The sequence below is a fragment of the Leptonychotes weddellii genome, chromosome 15 (genome assembly GCF_054177405.1).
Source record: "Leptonychotes weddellii isolate Sample4059 chromosome 15, ASM5417740v2, whole genome shotgun sequence".
Taxonomy (NCBI): domain Eukaryota; kingdom Metazoa; phylum Chordata; class Mammalia; order Carnivora; family Phocidae; genus Leptonychotes; species Leptonychotes weddellii.
Window position 1 is genome coordinate 40,009,099 of NC_138383.1, and position 18,683 is coordinate 40,027,781.

Below are 18,683 nucleotides of genomic sequence, written 5' to 3' on the forward strand. Positions count from 1 at the left end.
TATTGAATCTACTTTCCATATTCCAATTTTGTCAGTTGACCCAATAATATCCTTTGTTGCAGGGTTGTTGGGTTTCTTTTTTCTCTCTATCATTCCTTTCTAGTACACTGTCCAGTACAAGATTAGGTAATGTATTTAGTTGTCATTTCTCTTTAGTCTTTATTTTTTTTTAAAGATTTATTTCTTTATTTGAGAGATGGAGAGAGAGAGAGAGAGAGAATCTCCAGCAGACTCCCCACTGAGCACGGAGCCCAATGGGGGCTTTATTATTTGAGAGAGAAAGAGAGTACAAGCCAGAGGGGCAGAGGGAGGAGAAAGAATTTCAAGTAAATTCCATGCAGAGCCCACTGTGGGGCCCGATCTCAGGACCCTGAGATCACGGTTTGACCCAAAACCAAGAGTCCGACACTCAATCTGTGCCACCCAGGCGTCCCTAGGACAATATTTTTGAGGAATGGTTGTTTGTTTGGGTTTTTTTAAATAGTATATTCCTCATTTTGCAGCTGTCTAATGTTTCTTCATGATTAGATTCAGATTATGTATTCTTGGCCAGAATACTACATAAGTAATTTGTATTCTTATCAGGATATCCTGTCTAGAGACACATGTGTATCTACCTCCCAGTGGTGATGCTAATTTTGATCCCTCAGTCAAGATGCCTGATTTCTCCACTGTATAGTTACATTTATTTTCTTTTCAACAAATATAAGTAGGGAGACATTTTAAGACCATGCAAAACATTTTTTTTAAAGATTTATTTATTTATTTATTAGAGAGAGAGAGAGAGAGAGCATGAGAGGGGGAGGGGCAGAGGGAGAAGCAGACTCCCTGCCGAGCAAGGAGCCCGATGTGGGACTCGATCGCGGGACTCTAGAATCATGACCTGAGCCGAAGGCAGTTGCTTAACCAACTGAGCCACCCAGGCGCCCAACATTTTTTTTTTTTTTTTTAAGTTTATTTATTTGAGAGAGAGCAAGAGACTGGGATGGGGGGTGGGTAGAGGGAGAAAATCTCAAGCAGACTCCCCATGAGTGTAGAGCCTGATGCAGGGCTTGATCCCACAACCCCGAGACCATGACCTGAGCCGAAATCAAGAGCCAGGCAGTTAACTGACTGAGCCACCCAAGCACCTCCATGCAAAACATTCTTATTTCCATCAAATTCCCCAACTAGATTTAACATCCATTGATAATTCTTGCCTGAACCATTTTTTATGCAGAGTGATGATTTTCCTACACAACTACTCATTCCACATTACTAGTCATCACTCAGCATTTTCTTTATTCCTTTTTATTTAGTTGTTTTTTTCATTATTGGTATGAACTCCTAAGTTCTCATATTTTCAGTAGTTTTTATCATTCATTACTTTTCTTATACTTTTGGTGTTATGACTATTCCAGACTGGCCCATAGGAGCCTCTTCAAGTTGCTCTAATTTATTGCCTTATTTGTGGACACTTTCTTACTTTCTAGCATAACAAGGTGGTCCATGCTTATGTATACAAGGTGGTCCATGCTTATGTGTACCCTTCCTGCCTTAATCCTAGAATCAGTCGTTGCTCTAATAAGCCCTGGTTCCTCTTAGTAGAGAATGGTATTAGACATCAAGATATGGGTACGAAGTATACTTCTTGCTATGGGGTGTCTGCTTCTGGGCTCTTTAAGTAGACAGAACCAAGAAATATGTATGTATAAACATATACAGACACCCTGGTACACATGTGTACTAAGGTTTCTCAGTCTTGGCATTATTGACCTTGACATCTTGGGCTAAATAGTTCTTTGCTGTGGGATCTGTCCTGTGCACTGTCAGTTGTTAGCAACATCCTTGGCCTCTACCCACTAGATGCCACAATAAAAAATGTCTCCAGACATTGCCAACTCTCCTTGGGGGGGGGGGGAGGGTGCCAAATCTCCCTGAGTTGAGACCCACTGATATATATGTACACATACTTATTTTAGAAATCATTAGGCTATCCCGATACTTCTAAATCCAGTCTATTCCCACAAGGTTCTTTCTTGTTTTCCTCCCCACCATCTCTTTCTCCTTCTATAGTTAAGACCTGACTCCCAGCAATATCAACACATTGACTCATTTGCTCAATCCTATAATACTTCCAGAATAGTTTCAGAATTGTTACACTCTTACCACCTCAGAAAACAAAGCTTCCTGGAAAGGGTTTAGAATTTGTATTCAGTTTTCCTCCCATCCATTCTGCCCGAGACTGAAAATATATAATTGAATACTGTGTTTGTAAGTTACTTGGATTAGTTTTGTTTCTCTCCCTCTCCTGTGGCTATATTATTCGTTTGAAATTTAGTTGGGTTCATCTGTTCCAGTTTTTCAGTTTTGTGTGTTTTGCATTTCCTCTTCTTTCCCATCCTTGTTAATTTAATATTTTGAATATGTAGAACATTATCTATACAAAAATGTATACTCAGGAGTATTACTCTCTCCTGAATCCCTTCTACGAAGTTACTCCCTCCTTGCCCCCTGTAAGAACCAACTTTATTCACTGTTGAATAAAGGTAAGAGAGGGGCACCTGGGTGGCTCAGTCAGTTAAGCATCCAACTCTTGATTTTGGCTTAGGTCATGATCTCAGGGTCATAGGATCGAGCTCCGCCTTGCTGGGCTTGCCCTGGATGTGGAACCTGCTTAAGATTCTCTCTGGGCACCTGGGTGGCTCAGTTGGTTAAGCGTCTGCCTTCAGCTCAGGTCATGATCCCAGGGTCCTGGGATCTAGTTCCGCATCAGGGTCCCTGCTCCTCGGGGAGCCTGCTTCTGCCTCTGCCTCTCTCTCTTTTTGTCTCTCATGAATAAATAAAATCTTTAAAAAAAAAAAACATTCTGTTCCTCCTCCTCTGCCCCTCCCTCCCTCCCTCTATAAAAGAAAAAAAAGATAAGAGAGATATATGTATGTTTTCTTGTTTCTCTTTTTTTTTTTTAAGATTTTATTTATTTGAGATGGAGAGAGAGTATGAGCCAGGGGGGAGGGGCAGAGGGAGAGGGAGAAGCAGGCTTTCCACTGAGCTGGGAGCCCCATGTGGGGCTCGATCCCAGGGCCCCCGGATCATGACCTGACTTAGTCGCCCAGGCACCCCTTGTTTCTCCTTTCTTAAGTAAAAGGTAGCATATTTTATGTGCTCTTTTGCACTTGGCTTTTTTTCCATTAGCAGTATCTCCTGGAACTCACACCATGTCAGTTCATAGAGATCCCCCTTTTTTTTCTTTTAATAACTAGATAGTAGTCTACTATGTATATACCATGTTTCTTCAACCATTCTCCCATATTTGAACATTTAGGTAGTTTCCATTATTTTGTAACTATAAATAATACTGTAATTAATAACTGCATATGTAGTTTTGTGTATATCTGGTTTTTAATCATCATTCTTGTTTCTAAGTCAGGTCAGATCTTTTTCTTCTAGATGCCTTGTGTGCACCAACTGCAAGTCATCTTTATTACCCTCATAACCAAGATTAATATTTAAATATTATGGCCCAAAATAGAGCTTTTAATTTTTTTAAAAGATTTTATTTACTTATTAGAGAGAAAGAGAGCACATGCACAAGTGGGTGGAGGGGCAGAGGGAGAGGGAGAAACAGATGCCATGCCAAGCAGAGAGCCCGACATGGGGCTCAATCCCAGGACCCCATGACCATGACCTGAGCCAAAGTCAGATGCCCAACTGACTGAGCCATCCAGGCACCCCAAAATAGAGCTTTTAATTTGAGTAAAAATCAGTTGAGGAGAGAACTTAACTTAGGTGGCTAAATTTGCAGGGAATTTTAGGTAAGAATTGACTTAAAAGTGCTCATTAAGCAAAGAAAATTGGTCTTACATCTAAATGTTAACCTGGGGAACAGAAAAATCTTGGAGTTTTTAGTAAGAAGATAAAATGATGGTGTTTGCCTTTTCTCCCATTTTTGAAAATAATATGAATATATATTAACTGAGAGGTATAAACAAATGTTTATGTACCTCTTACAAGTAAGATACATTTTGGCACTTCAGTTTGCCTTTGCAACATTTTAGCATTTCTAATAGGCTGGAAAGCAATTAGCTTGTAAAATACTTTGAGGTATTTTTGGGGTTGAAATGAAATGAATTTTGACATACTGGAAACTGATCATTTGAGCAGTACTACTAAGTATGATTCAGCTCAGCAAATGTATATTGCCTTCCTTCTTTGTTTTTACTATTCTGTGACATACAAATATTGAATAATAACAAATTCATTTAGGTGGATATGACAGATACCTTTATTTTACAGGTAAATTGAGGATGGAAGAAATTAAAATTACCAGTTTCATGACTAGTAATAGAGGCAGGACGAGTTTCCCAATTTTAAGTTCACTATTTAATAAACACAATTCTATTACCAAAATTAATATATGTCAAAATGTAAACATTACCCCCTCCTCAGTTTCTCAGTCCCATTTTCCAGTGGTGGCCACTATTGCCTTTATATTATAATCTTTTCACATATTTTTCATGTACTTACAAAAATTTCATGAACATCTTTTTTCCTTCAGATTTGTAAGATAGAATTGTGTTTTACAACCTGTTTTTTTTCACTTTTTTTTTTTTTTTAAAGATTTTATTTATTTATTTGAGAGAGAGAATGAGAGAGAGCACATGAGAGGGGGGAGGGCCAGAGGGAGAAGCAGACTCCCTGCTGAGCAGGGAGCCCGATGTGGGACTCGATCCAGGGACTCCATCCAGGGACTCCAGGATCATGACCTGAGCCGAAGGCAGTCGCTTAACCAACTGAGCCACCCAGGCGCCCTACAACCTGTTTTTAATAATTTTTGTTTTCCTGTGAATTTGGAGATGGTATTATCTGTTAGTTCACCTCATAGTTACTTTTTGTTTAAGATTGATTGATTGATTTGAGAGAGGATGCATGTGTGTGGGGTGGGAGGAGGGTGTTGCAGAGGGAGAGGGAGAGGGAGAAGGGAGAGAAGTAGACTTCACTGAGCATAGTGCTGGACGCAGGGTTCAATCTTATGACCTGATCAGAAATCAAAAGTCGGACGCTCAACCCACTGAGCCACCCAGGTGCCCCATCTCGTAGTTACTTTTAATGACATAAGCTTACACCTCTATTTATGTATCAAATTTTTACCCATTAATCCTGCTCCATGAAAGATGAAGAAAGTCTGGTTTTTGTTAAGTTGTCCTGGTCGATAACATTTGCACTTTATTTGATTTGTTGCTCACCCCTAATTCTTTGTTCCACAACTTTCTCATTCTTGTATTCCTTTTTTGGTTAACGGCTATATTGTAGTGTAAATGACATACAAAGAACTGTACATATTTAATGTATACAATTTGATGAGTTTGGAACATTCTTCTTTTTTGATTACTCTGTTAGTTGGGTGGATTTTGTCATTATCTTTTTCAAGATGAGCTCCTAAATGGACCTCCATGAGTCTTTACATGTTAGGGATTAATTTTTTTCTTGCTTCCATAAATAAACGATTCTTCACATTTTCCCACTCAGAGTTACAAATATTAAGGAAAAAATTACCATGTATAAGACTGCAAAGAAAAATCTCAAATTCCAAAAATGCAGAAATCACATAGGCTTCATTTGCTGATCATAATGCAATAAAATAAAAATTAATAGCAAAAGGAGAGCTAAGAGAAAGCTATCCATGTAGACATTTAAAAATGTACTTCTAGGGGTGCCTGGGTGGCTCAGTCGTTAAGTGTCTGCCTTCGGCTCAGGTCATGATCCCAGGCTCCTGGGATCAAGCCCCGCATCGGGCTCCCTGCTTGGCGGGAAGCCTGCTTCTCCCTCTCCCACTCCCCCTGCTTGTGTTCCCTCTCTCGCTGTGTCTCTGTCAAATAAATAAATAAAATCTTTAAAAAAAAAAAAAGGTACTTCTAGGGGCGCCTGGGTGGCTCAGTTAGTTAAGCATCTGCCTTTGCCTCGGGTCATGATCTCAGGGTCCTAGGATCGAGCCCCACATTGGGTTCCTTGCTTAGCGGGGAGCCTGCTTCTCCCTCTCCCTTTTCCCGTTCCTTGCTTGTTCTCTCTCTCTCTCTTCCCCTCCCTCCCTCCCTCTCAAATAAATAAATAAAAGCTTCAAAAAATAATAAAAAATAAAAATGTACTTATAAATGTTTTGGAGTTAAGAGAACAAAATGAAACGTAGGAAATTAAGAAATCAATAATAATGAGGTTACTCGTAATAAAAACCAATGTAGCACACAGAAAATTAGATGGTCTAATGAGTCTTTTAAAAAACTAAAGGTCAGAAATGAACTACAGGTTCAATTCAAGAATAAGAACAACAGGGGTGCCTGGATGGCTCAGTCAGTTAAATGACCAACTCTTGATTTTGGCTCAGGTCATGATCACAGGTTTGTGAGATTGAGCCCCACTTCTTTGGACTCCACGCTCAGCAGGGAGTTTGCTGGAAATTCTTTCTCCTTCTCCTTCTGCCCCTCCCCCCACTTATACTTTCTTGCTCTCTCTTTCTCAGACAAATAAATCTTTTTTAAAAAAAAAGAATAAGAACAATGAAATAAGCCCAAAGGAAGCAGAGGGAAAGAATTAATATTTTTTAAAAAGCAGAAATTAATAAAATAGAAAATATAACCTGGTAAACTTGATTAGCAAAATTAAAAACTAGCTTTTAAGAAAGACCATAAAACGGATGAATAAAGAGAAAAGGCACAAATGAACAATATAGTAATGAGAAAGGCAATATAAAATGAACTCAGAGGTGATTTTCAAAATTCTGAAAATGTTCTATTAAATTTGAAAATCTGAATTACCAGGATGATTTTCTAGGAAAATATATATGATAAAATTGGTTCAGGAAGGGGCGCCTGGGTGGCTCAGTTGGTTAAGCGACTGCCTTTGGCTCAGGTCGTAATCCTGGAGTCCCGGGATCGAGCCCCGCATTGGGCTCCCTGCTCAGCTGGGGGTCTGCTTCTCCCTCTGACCCTCTTCCCTCTCATGCTCTCTGTCTCTCATTCTCTCTCTCTCAAATAAATAAATAAAATTTAAAAAAAAAATTGGTTCAGGAAATAGAAAACTTGAATAGGTAACTATAAAGGAAATTGTAAATATAGTTAGAGACATCAAGTCCAGATGGTTTCTAAGGACCAGTAACTTTCCAGATTATACTGTCTTCCACAACATAGAAAAAGGTGGAAAACTAAGAGTTCATTTTATGAGGCTAGAATAGCCCCATCAGTAGCACTAAGCAAGGGGAAAATAATAAAATTACAAGCTAATTTTTTATATGAATTCAAATAATAAAAGATACTAAATAACAATTGAATGTAGGGGGCGCCTGGGTGGCTCAGTCGGTTGAGCGTCTGCCTTCAGCTCAGGTCGTGATCCCGGGGTCCTGGGATCGAGCCCCGTGTCGGGCTCCCCACTCAGCGGGAAGCCTGCTTCTCCCTCTCCCACTCCCTCTGCTTGTGTTCCCTCTCTCGCTGTGTCTCTCCCTGTCAAATAAATAAATAAAATCTTTAAAAAAAAAAACAATTGAATGTAGTAGCATGTGAAAAAAGTTCATCATGGCCAAGTATTATATATCCCAAGAACACAAGAGTTTTCCAGCATTGAGAAACCTATTAATGCAGTTACTATATCAATAATAGAAAAATCATATTATCAGTCCAAAAGATACAGAAATATTTTTAATACCCACTTTTGATTGTTAATTTTGTTTGTTTATGTAGGCTCCACACTGTGTGTAAAGCATCCCTGAGATTAAAACTTGAGCTGAGATCAAGAGTTGGACACTTACCTGACTGAGCCACCCAGGCACCCCAGAATTGGGTTGCCTGGCTGGCTCAGTAGAGCATGTGACTCTTGATTTCAGGGTTCTAAGTTCAAGCCCCACATTGTGTATAGAGCTTACTTAAAAATAAAATCTTTTTAAAAAATTGTTTTTTCTTAAAAAATGGGGAAGAGTATATTTTCTTAACTTGATTAAGGCTCTCTGCCTGAAATTTACAGCAAATGTTGGAGGTATTAAGTACATTCCCAAGAAAGTCAAGAACAAGTTCAGAGTTCCCATGTTTTTACTACCATTTAAACTTAGATTTGACATTCTAACCAATGCAATAAGACAACAAAAAGAACTATAGATAGAACTATTAGGAAGAAAGCAAACGTATTTGTAGGTGCTAGTATCTATATAGAAAATCAAAGAGAGGGCCTGGGTGGCTCAGTCGGTTAAGCGTCTGCCTTCGGCTCAGGTCATGATCCTGGGGTCCTGGGATCGAGCCCTGCGTCAGGCACCCTGCTCAACAGGAGTCTGTTTCTCCCTCTAGCCTCTGCGCCCCCCCCCCCTCCACCGCTCATGCTCTCTCTCTCTCTCTCAAATAAATAAATAAAATCTTAAGAAAGAAAGAATCAACAGAATTACTGGGTTTAGTATATTGTCCATAAATAAGATGGCATACAAAAATAAATTGTTTTTGTTACTAGGTAATGTTGTAGAAAAGATTTCTTTGCCCTATTTCTGGTGGGAAAAAAAGTGAATAATGGAAAAATGTCAGAGCCCCCAAATTATTAATAAAATTAAATACAACCCCAATTAAAATCCAAACAGAATTTTTCATGAATTTGACCAGCTTGTTTCTGAAATTCTTCTGGAAGAGGAAAATGCTGAAAAATAGTTAAGAAAAAATTTTAAAGGATCAGTGAGAAAGGAACTAATTGTACCAGATATCCAAACATCACTGTAAAGGTAGTTAAGTAAAGTATTTTTGGAATAGGCACATAGGTTAGGGGAACAAATAAAATTCAGAGACAGGCTCATTTTATCTATGGAAGTTTAGCATATGTTATCGTATGGCATTTTACAGCAATAAAAAAGATGTACTATTCAGCAAATAATATCAGTATCATAGGTTGCACTAAATAAAATAAATTTAGATTCAAATGTAGTAAAATTCCAAATGTTAAGCACATAGAAAGTAACAATGTCAAAGTAGTAGAAAAAAATACAGCCTTTGGTAGGAAAGGACTTTCCACAGATTCCAAACATGACAACCAAAAGAAAAATGGGTACGTGTGACTATATCAAAATATAAAATTTCCGTATGAAGAAAGACTTGAAACAATATATAAGTGACCCATGGGAAGAATGCTTGCAACACATGTAACAAAGGAATGGCATCTAGAATATATAAAGAAATCATAAAAATTATCACAGTAGAAAAATGAGATAAAGAGAGTACTAAGGCCATTCACAAACAAGATTTTACAATTGGCCAGTAAATATGTGAAATAGTGTTTAACATGTGTAAACAAAACGACACAGTTTGTTCTCCAAGCAGTTGAACAAAGTGAAAAAACTGATGATAGATAGCTTTCCCTAGCAGGGATGTGGGGAAGTGGGTTCTTTCAGACACTGGTGGTGGGAGTATATACATTGTTAAAATTTCTTTAAAGGTCACTTTGACAATGTCTTTTAAAATATGTCCTTTGATGTAACAGTTTTATTTATAAGGAGCTTTTTTAGCACATGTGCAGGTATTTTTTTAGGGGATAGCTATGTAAAAGGATGTTTGTTGCATTGTTGTTTGTGGTAAGAAACTGATAACAACCTAAAATGTTGATCTGTAAGAGTATATTAAATATGGTACATCCAGGAGCACCTGGGTATCTGTCAGTTAGGCGTCTGTCTTCTTCGGCTCAAGTCGTGATCTTGGGGTCCTGGGATTGAGCCCCGTATTGGGCTCCACACTCAGCGGGGAGTCTTCTTCTCCCTCTTCTTCCTCTCCCTATGTGATCTCTCACTCTTGCTCTCTCTCAGATGAATAAATGAAATCTTTAAAAAAAAAAACCATATATGGTACATCCAATCTGTGGGATACTGTATAGCAGCTTAGAAATGTCATATATTCATGTTTATCTACAAGCAGAGAGCATTAAAATCTATTGTTGAGTGAAATAGCTTGCTAAATAAGATGTTATGATGCATTTATATTAAACATCCCCTCAAACACACACACCCAACTATGTATGTTTCTTCTGTGCCTATATATGTGTAGGTACACAGATAAAGGCCTGAAGGTATGCACTAAACTATGAATAGTGGTTGCCTTTGAAGAGAAGAATAAGATTTGGATAGAGTGGAACAAAGATTTGTGACAGTATTGTTTGAATATTTTATAAGGCAAATATACTTCTTATTTTTTGTGTAATAAGAGTAAAATTTATTGAATTCTCTTTTAAACAAGGGAAGTATAGATAACAAGTTGCAATGGAGATGTTTTAGGTCAGCCTTACTTTTCTTTTTTTTTTTTTTAAAGATTTTATTTATTTATTCATGAGAGACAGAGAGAGAGAGAGAGAGAGGCAGAGGGAGAAGCAGGCTCCCGCAGAGCAGGGAGCCCGATGCGGGACTCGATCCCAGGACCCTGGGATCATGACCTGAGCTGAAGGCAGACGCTTAACCATCTGAGCCACCCAGGCGCCCTCTCCTTATTTTTCTGCCTGTGTATCCATAGTGTGTTTTTTCTCCTATCTTCATATTCACCAAGCTAGATTTTATTTTAGGAACATTCTCTTTTCTTTTTTTGTGTTTAAAAATTTTATTTATTGGGGCGCCTGGGTGGCTCAGTCGTTGAGCGTCTGCCTTCGGCTCAGGTCATGATCCCAGTGTCCTGGGATCGAGCCCCGCATCGGGCTCCCTGCTCCGCGGGAAGCCTGCTTCTCCTCTCCCACTCCCCCTGCTTGTGTTCCCTCTCTTGCTGTCTCTCTCTCTCTCTGTGTCAAATAAATAAATAAGTAATCTCTTAAAAATAAAAATTAAAAATAGATTTTATTTATTTATTTAGTTTTATGTTACCACAGATTTCTTTGAGAATATAGAGTTATCTAATTTTCCCCTTCTTCTTGGGGTTATTCTTCCTCTCTAAAGCATGCTTTCCTCCATTTTGTTTGCTTTATTACTTTTCCCCTTCTCTCTTTCTTTCTTTCTTTCTTTTTTTTTAAGATTTTAAGTAATCTCTACACCCAGTGTGGAGCTTGCCTTTACAACCTTGAGATCAGTTGTTGCATGCTCTACTGACTGAGTCAGCCATGCATACTTTTCCCCTTCTCTTAAAATATTCATGGGTTCTGTGTTGCATCCTTCCTTCTTCTTAGCCTTCTTTGAGGATAGTTCTGTTTGTGGGAAAAAATGAGATAGCTTGAAATTAAGTGTGCTTAGAACACCTTTCTATCATCTTATTATAGTCCTTTGCCCGGGGGGCATGTTGTCTCTCAACTTCCCAGATCCTCTTGAGGTGAGCTGGCAACTTTCCTAAAGTGATCTGAAACCCTTTTTAGATAATTTATTGTTTATCTCTGTTAGCTAATTCTGGCCAACACATTAAAGCTAATTTTCTTTACCCTTCTCTTCAATTCTGCTTTACCTATATACAGTTTCACTGCCCTAAAAATCCCCACTACTCCACCTCTTTGTCCATCCCTTGGCAACCACTGATCTTTTTACTGTCTCCGTAATTTGCCATCTCCAGAAAGTTGGACTCGTATATAGCCTTTTCAGAATAATTTCTTTGATTTGGCTATGGCTATATGCATTTAAGGTTCCTCCATGTCTTTTCATGACTATAATGTATTTTTAAGTTGTATTTTGCTTTTAAAAACTAACTTCTGCTATTAATTGAGGTGTTCAAGTTACTCCTGTACATATATGAATATTATATACATATATTTAGCATTGATTAGAAAGTTGTTCTGCCCTGGTCTTTAAAAAAAAAGTAAAGATCCGCCCTTACCTGTACATGTAAAATTGTACAAGAGAATACACTACAGTTACATGTTCATGGAGTTGAGTTAGATGCCACACAAGGCTCGCACAGGTGCACATTGTCATCATGTTGGAAATAGTTGTGAAGACAAGTGTAGGCACAACAATTTGCATCATGGCAGTATCCTGTTACTGGTAGTTTTAGGGTTTAAAGTTTTGAACACTTCTTGTCTGGCTTTAGGATCTATAATAGGAATGAGAGCAACGTTTAGATCTTATTAGTGGTTCAGTTTTCAAACAGGTATTCCCATTCCTTTTAAAATCTTTTGGTTCCGTTTAATTAAAGAATACTCTGAGACTGCATTTGAGCTGTTTAAATCCAGTTACTGTTTGTACTACTTATCTGTGTGAATTAGAATTTTCTTCATACCGGGCAATGAAAGAAAAGTAATGAATTTGATGCTGGGGCTGAAATAAGACTGTGACTGTAATCCATATCCTCTCAATTTCAGGTGTTTATATTCACAAAAATAGCTGTATATTTTCATTGACTTTAAAGTAAATACAGTTGACCCTTGTACAATACGGGGGTTCGGATTCTGACCCTTTGCTTAGTTGAAAATCAACATGTAACTTTTGACTCCTCCCAAAACCTAACTACGGTTGAACAGCAGCCTTACTGATAACATAGAGTTGACTAACACATATTTTTTATGTTTTGTTTATTAAATACTGTATTCTTACCATAAAGTAAGCTAGAGAGAGGAAAATGTTACTAAGAAATTCATAAGCACAGGGGGGCGCCTGGGTGGCTCAGTCAGTTGGGTGTCTGACTTGTGATTTCGGCTCAGGTCATGATATCAGGGTTGTGAAATCCAGCCCTGAGTCAGGCTCTGTGCTGAGTGGGAACCTGCTTGGGATTCCCTCTCTCTGCCCTGCTTGTGAGCTCTTTCTCTCTTTCTCAGAAAACAAAAAAGAGGGACGCCTAGGTGGCTCACTTGTTAAGCATATGCCTTTGGCTCAGGTTGTGACCCCGGGTTCCGGGGATTGAGTCACACATCGGGCTCCCTGCTCAGTGGGGAACCTGCTTCTCCCTCTCCCACTCCCCCTGCTTGTGTTCCCTCTCTTGCTGTGTCTCTTTCTGTCAAATAAATAAATAAAATCTTTAAAAAAAAATCATAAGGAAGAGAAAATATATTTATAGGACTGTACTATATATATTGGGAAAAAAAATCCCACAGTATAAATAGACTTACACAATTCAAAACCCCCTGTTTTTTAGAGGGTCAGCTGTATATTTAAACATAAGCTTCTTAATATATTGCTTTTATCTAACTTATGCTTTGAGATTGTGCTGCTTTTTAAACTTTAAAAAGTTGATAATCGTGCCGCCTATAACCATATTGCCTATATTATCACATCCCATACAATGATCACTAAAGTTTCTAATTACTGCCTTGCAATACAATATTATAAGGGGCCTTCTGAGTCTTCATAGGGAGATTTAAGTATTCTGTTTGTGTTATATTTAATCTTTTTATTTTTTTACTTTATTTTTTTAAAGATTTTATTCATTAGAGAGAGAGAAAGAGACAGAGTACAAGCAGGGGGAAGGGAGAGGGAGAAGGAGACTCCCTGCTGAGCCGGGAGCCCGATGTGGGGCTCCACCCAGGACCCAGAGATCATGACCTGAGCCAAAGGCAGATGCTTAACCATCTGAGCCACCCAGGCACCCCATAATCTTTTAATTTTTTGAGTATTTTTTTTCCTTAAGATTTTATTTATTTAATTAATTAATTATTTGAAACAGAGAATGCAAGTGGGGGAAGGAAGAGGGACAGGCACTCTCGCCACACAGGGCTCAATCCCACGACCCTGAGATCATGACCTGAGTCAAAATCAGGAGTCGGACACTTAACGAACTGGGTCACGCAGGTGCCCCAATCTTTTTATTTTTTGAAAATTGATTTTTAATTGAAATATCTCATTCAGTAGAATGTGTCATATTCTGATCATTCCAGATAACAAGTAATTTAGCCACCCTGTACTGTAGGAGTACTGGTATTTTTTCCTGTTGTTCATGTTAGATTTGTCAAAACAATAAACCAGTAAACCAAAACACATACTTCATTTGTGAGTTTGAACCAAAAATTATGAAATTGTTGATTGTTTCAAAAAATATATTTCAAAAAACTACATATATTTCAACATTTGTTAACAAGAATGAAGTGTAAGCATCTCTAAAGAGATAAGCAAGGGGAGCCAGGGTGGCTTGGTTTTGGCTCAGGTCAGGATCTCGTGGTTGTAGGATCAAGTTCCATGTTGGGCTCTTCGCTCAGCCCAGAGTCTGCTTCAGATTCTTGCTCACTCTCTCAAATAAATAAATAAAATCTTAAAAAAAAAAAAAAAAAGATAAACAAGATATGATCATCAAGACCAAAATTGTTGACTTTCTGTAGAACTCATACAAAGCCCCTTTATTGTGCTTATATATCACATTTTATTTCACTGAAAGATTTGATCTTACTCTATTGTATTAGAAGAAGAAACATTGTAGGAGAGAAAGTGCCACAAATAACAATAAGTAAGTTAAGAATGTTATATACTGAGTAGCTCCTTTTTCCTGTGTGAGGTTGGAGGTCAACCCAAGGCTGGAATACAACTAGATATTTGAGAATTGAGGCAAGGGGACAAGGGACACGTAAATGATTCATCAGGCAGCAGTGGAATGACAACCATATATTAGGACTTGGCCCATTGTAGATTATTGACTATCCTCCAGTTCGATGCAGGGTAAAAACTATGATCCATCAACAAATGAAAGCTATATTTAGCAAGGTAATTCTGGAGATGATTATGATGCTGCAATTTATGATGACCTGATTTTAAGGGATCTTCACTTTTATTCTTTAGGGCTTGACTTACTATATGATGATCTTCCTTTGGTTGCCCTCCCATCTAATCTGCCACTATACTTCTGATAAATAGTTCTTTTTAAAATATCACTTTCTTTAAACTGGCTTTTCTTGCCTTGCATGTCCTTCATAATCTGCTTCTGTCCTGTCTTTTCAGCCATTTCTCTCGTTATGTTAATCTCATGTCAGTATATCTATTAGATGGATTGCTTTTGAAACCATTTAAAATAATAGTAGTGATTGTAGGCATCCTTGTTCTTGGCTTCAGTGCAAATATTTGTAGTGTTTTGCCATTAAGTATTCAATTTTTGGTTGAAGGTTTGAGATTTATTTGTTTATTTTTTTATTTAGGAAGGGAGGGAGGGGGGCAGAGGGAGAGGGAGAGACTGAATCTTAAGCAGGCTCCATGCCCCAGTGTGGAGCCTGATGCAGGGCTCCGATATCATGACATGAGCCAAAATCAAGAGTCGGAGGCTTAACCGACTGAGCCATCCAGGCGCCCCTGAGAGATATCTTTTAAAACTATTAATGAAGAGGGGCGCCTGGGTGGCTCAGTCATTAAGCGTCTGCCTTCGGCTCAGGTCATGAGCCCAGGGTCCTGGGATTGAGCCCCGCATCGGGCTCCCTGGTCAGCAGGAAGCCTGCTTCTCCCTCTCTCACTCCCCCTGCTTGTGTTCCCTCTCTCACTGTGTCTCTCTGTCAAATAAATAAATAAAATCTTAAAAAAATATATTAATGAAGAGATATCTTTCTTTAATGTTACGAAGACCTTTCCATTGTTAAGGAATGTTTTAAAGTCAAGAATGTTGAGGGGTGCCTGGGTGGCACAGAAGCTAAGTGCCAGACTTGTTTTTGGCTGGGGGCCATGACCGTGGTGTCATGGGATCGAGTCCCATGTCCAGCTTCTCAGCACAGAGTCTGCTAAGGTTTCTCTCTCTCTCTCTTCTCCTCTGCTTGCCCCCCTGCACTCTCTCTCTCTCTCAAATAAATAAATCTCTTAAAAAAAAAATCAAAGAATGTTGAATGATTTGATTAAATATACATTGAGATCTTCATTGTGTACCATTCTCATTCCCTTTCCCCCCCTCCTTATAATGCCTGCTGTTTCTTTTTCCTTTAAGGCTCAGCTCACATCTTGCCTTTATAAAAGAATTCTTCCATTTACTCTTGTTTCTCTCTTTTTTTAATTAGGTGTCACATGTTTTGGTAACTTTGGTTTTGTTCCTTAGGTAGATTTATAAATTCCTGGAAGACAAGGGACCATAACCTAATCCTCTTTTATATTCCCTAGTATGAAGCTGGGAATATAACAGACACTCATCCCTTTTGCTTTACATTTTAAAAATGTAAATGTTTCAAACTTCCCAGTATATGACAGCTATATTGTCTATCCCTATTGTACAGCCTTTCTTTTCTTTTTTTTTAAGATTTTATTTATTTATTTGACAAATAGAGACATAGTGAGAGAGGGAACACAAGCAGGGGTAGTGGGAGAGGTAGAAGCAGACTCCCCGCCGAGCAGGGATCCCAATGAGGGGCTCAATCCCAGCACCCTGGGACCATGACCTGAACCGGAGGCAGACGCTTAATGACTGAGCCACCAGGCACCCCAACAATCTGACTTTATGGGTTTCTTAAGTATGCAAAATAATTTCTTACAGAAATATATTCTAAGTGGCTCTCACAGTTAAATAAAATCAATATCTTTAAAAATTACTGTAGACTTTATATTAAAGTTAAAGGAAAGGGGAGAAAATGTTTTGAAAGTTGTACTGAGGAACTGAGGCAAAATCTCCATCTGTTGACATCACTGACTTCTGATTATAGTAGGCTATGCAACTTTTTAAATGTCAGTCAATAACATATGTATCATTAATTTGAAACAGCATAATCAGAAGTATAGCCTAGTTAGTGTGAAGTCATGTCATAATCATACCTTCATTTACCTTAGTTTTCAGTAAGGTTCTTTTTCTTAACAGTTTAAAAGAGTATAAAAAAGAAAACGTAAGAGAGAAGATCAAAACTGATCTGTTCAATAATGACTTCTGGGGGCGCCTGAATGGCTCAGTCCGTTAAGCGTCTGCCTTCGGCTCAGGTCATGATCCCAGGGTTCGAGGCCCACATTGGTCTTCCTGCTCAGTGGGGAGCCTGCTTCTCACTCTCCCTCTGTTGCCGCTCTCTCTCTCTGTCAAATAAAATCTTTAAAAAAAAAAAATTGACTTCTGCTTTGTGGTTCCATAACTCAAAAAATTTTATCTAAATATGAGAATGAACAGTAATGCATATTTTTGTGTTTATTTTTGTTTGTTTTGCTTTAAAAAAATAAAGTCCAGCATAGTATACTTACTTAGTAGATAGTTTTGTTGCTCCTGTGGTGTGGAGAAGGAGGGGTGGATGTTACCTCAGACCCAGAGCTCTGCTGAAGAGAAGTGGTAACTAATAGGCCAGTATACCAGATATATGTTCTTTTGGTTAATGGTGAAGATGAGGGTCCACTCATACTCACCCTGATTTCATTTTCTTTTACTTCATCACTGCCAAGGTAAGCTTTCATTGTGACCTCTTGCTGTGCTCATACTTATCCCAAGACTAGTAGTTGTTGAATCCTGATCTACCCTTAGGAAGTAGGTACATCTTTTCAAGTGTGATAGTGAAGGATGATCATCGTAACCCTTTGTCAGGGCGCATGTGGTTGGAGAGGTATAAGACCTGTGACCAATGGGCAGTTGTAGCATATTTAAGAAGTCATGTTACCTGTCTGAAACTTAGTTGATGTCCTATGGCAGCAGCTATGGAATGACCCTCAGTAGTGTCTCTGCCTGAAATGAACTTTATTCATATTTTCCCCCAGGACTATGTAGTTCATCTTGATGTTTGTCTAAAATGGTGTAGCCTAGCTGGTGAGGGTCATCTGGAGCAGGGCACTAAAGGTGACCGTATCCTCCTGGTGCTGTGACCTGGCATGCTTGATCCTGACTGGTTTTCTTTATTATCTTAACAGTGTGCCCTCATAACCCTGCGGACATCCCAGATTTATTGGGCCACTGCAACCTTTTAGAACAAAGAACATTAACTCCATTGCTTTCCTAATTCCTGAACATGTAAACTCAGCCTTTTCAGTGTTTCTCTTTTAATGGGCTTGGTAAGAAAACATCTTACTCAGTTTGTCAGCTTTTGATTTAACCTTGTTTCTCCTCATATAGACAATGAATTTAAAGTAAAATACTTACAGAAGTCACAGAACATTTTTATTCATCCTGAGAGCGCTAGGGTACACAGTTTGAAAAACACTGTTACTGTCACATTGGCTTCAAAAGACCCAAGTTTGATTCCTAGCTCTACCGCTTGCTAGCCAAAAGGCCAGTTAAATTCACTGAGCCTCTCTGTTTCTTTATCTGTGAAAAACAGCTTCCACCTCAATCTCCTCTAATGCATGCTCTGGAATTCCCTCTCCTCTGATTTAAATTTGTCGGAGATACTGGGGACCCTGAAGTATTTTGCTTTTATTGTTGGTGCTATCCAGTCTTTTTAGAGTTGATACTGTTTTGTTTTTTTTAATTTTTAAAATCATACATTTGAATATTTGCAAAGGCTGTAATTTCTAACAGTGTAAATTGACACTTTAATTGTATTAATTAGGAGCAAAATACCAAATCAGTTTGATTCCTGCTTTCATCCATTTTAAAAATACATTAATGAGCACTTCTTTTTTTTTTTTCTTGTTTACTTGAGTTGATACTGTTTAACTAGCAGTTCATACCATTTGTAGTAACTTTTTTTTTTAAGATTTTATTTATTTATTTATTTATTTGAAAGAGAGAGAGAGAAAACAGAAGCAGGGAGGAGGGGCAGAGGGAGAGGGAGAAGCAGACTCCCCCCTGAACAGGGAGCCTGATGCAGGGCTTGATCACAGGACCCTGGATCATGACCTGAGCTGAAGGCAGACACTTAACCGACTATCTGACTGAGCCACCCAAGCGCCCCACATTTGGAGTAACTTTTAAAAATCTTACTTCCTGGGCGCCTGG

General features: G+C 38.5%; 1 protein-coding gene across 4 annotated transcripts in view; it reads left to right on the plus strand.

Moving 5' to 3' along the window:
- PAFAH1B1 (platelet activating factor acetylhydrolase 1b regulatory subunit 1) overlaps positions 1–18,683 on the plus strand; it is an 86,300-nt gene that overhangs the window by 36,509 nt on the left and 31,108 nt on the right. The window lies entirely within an intron of this gene.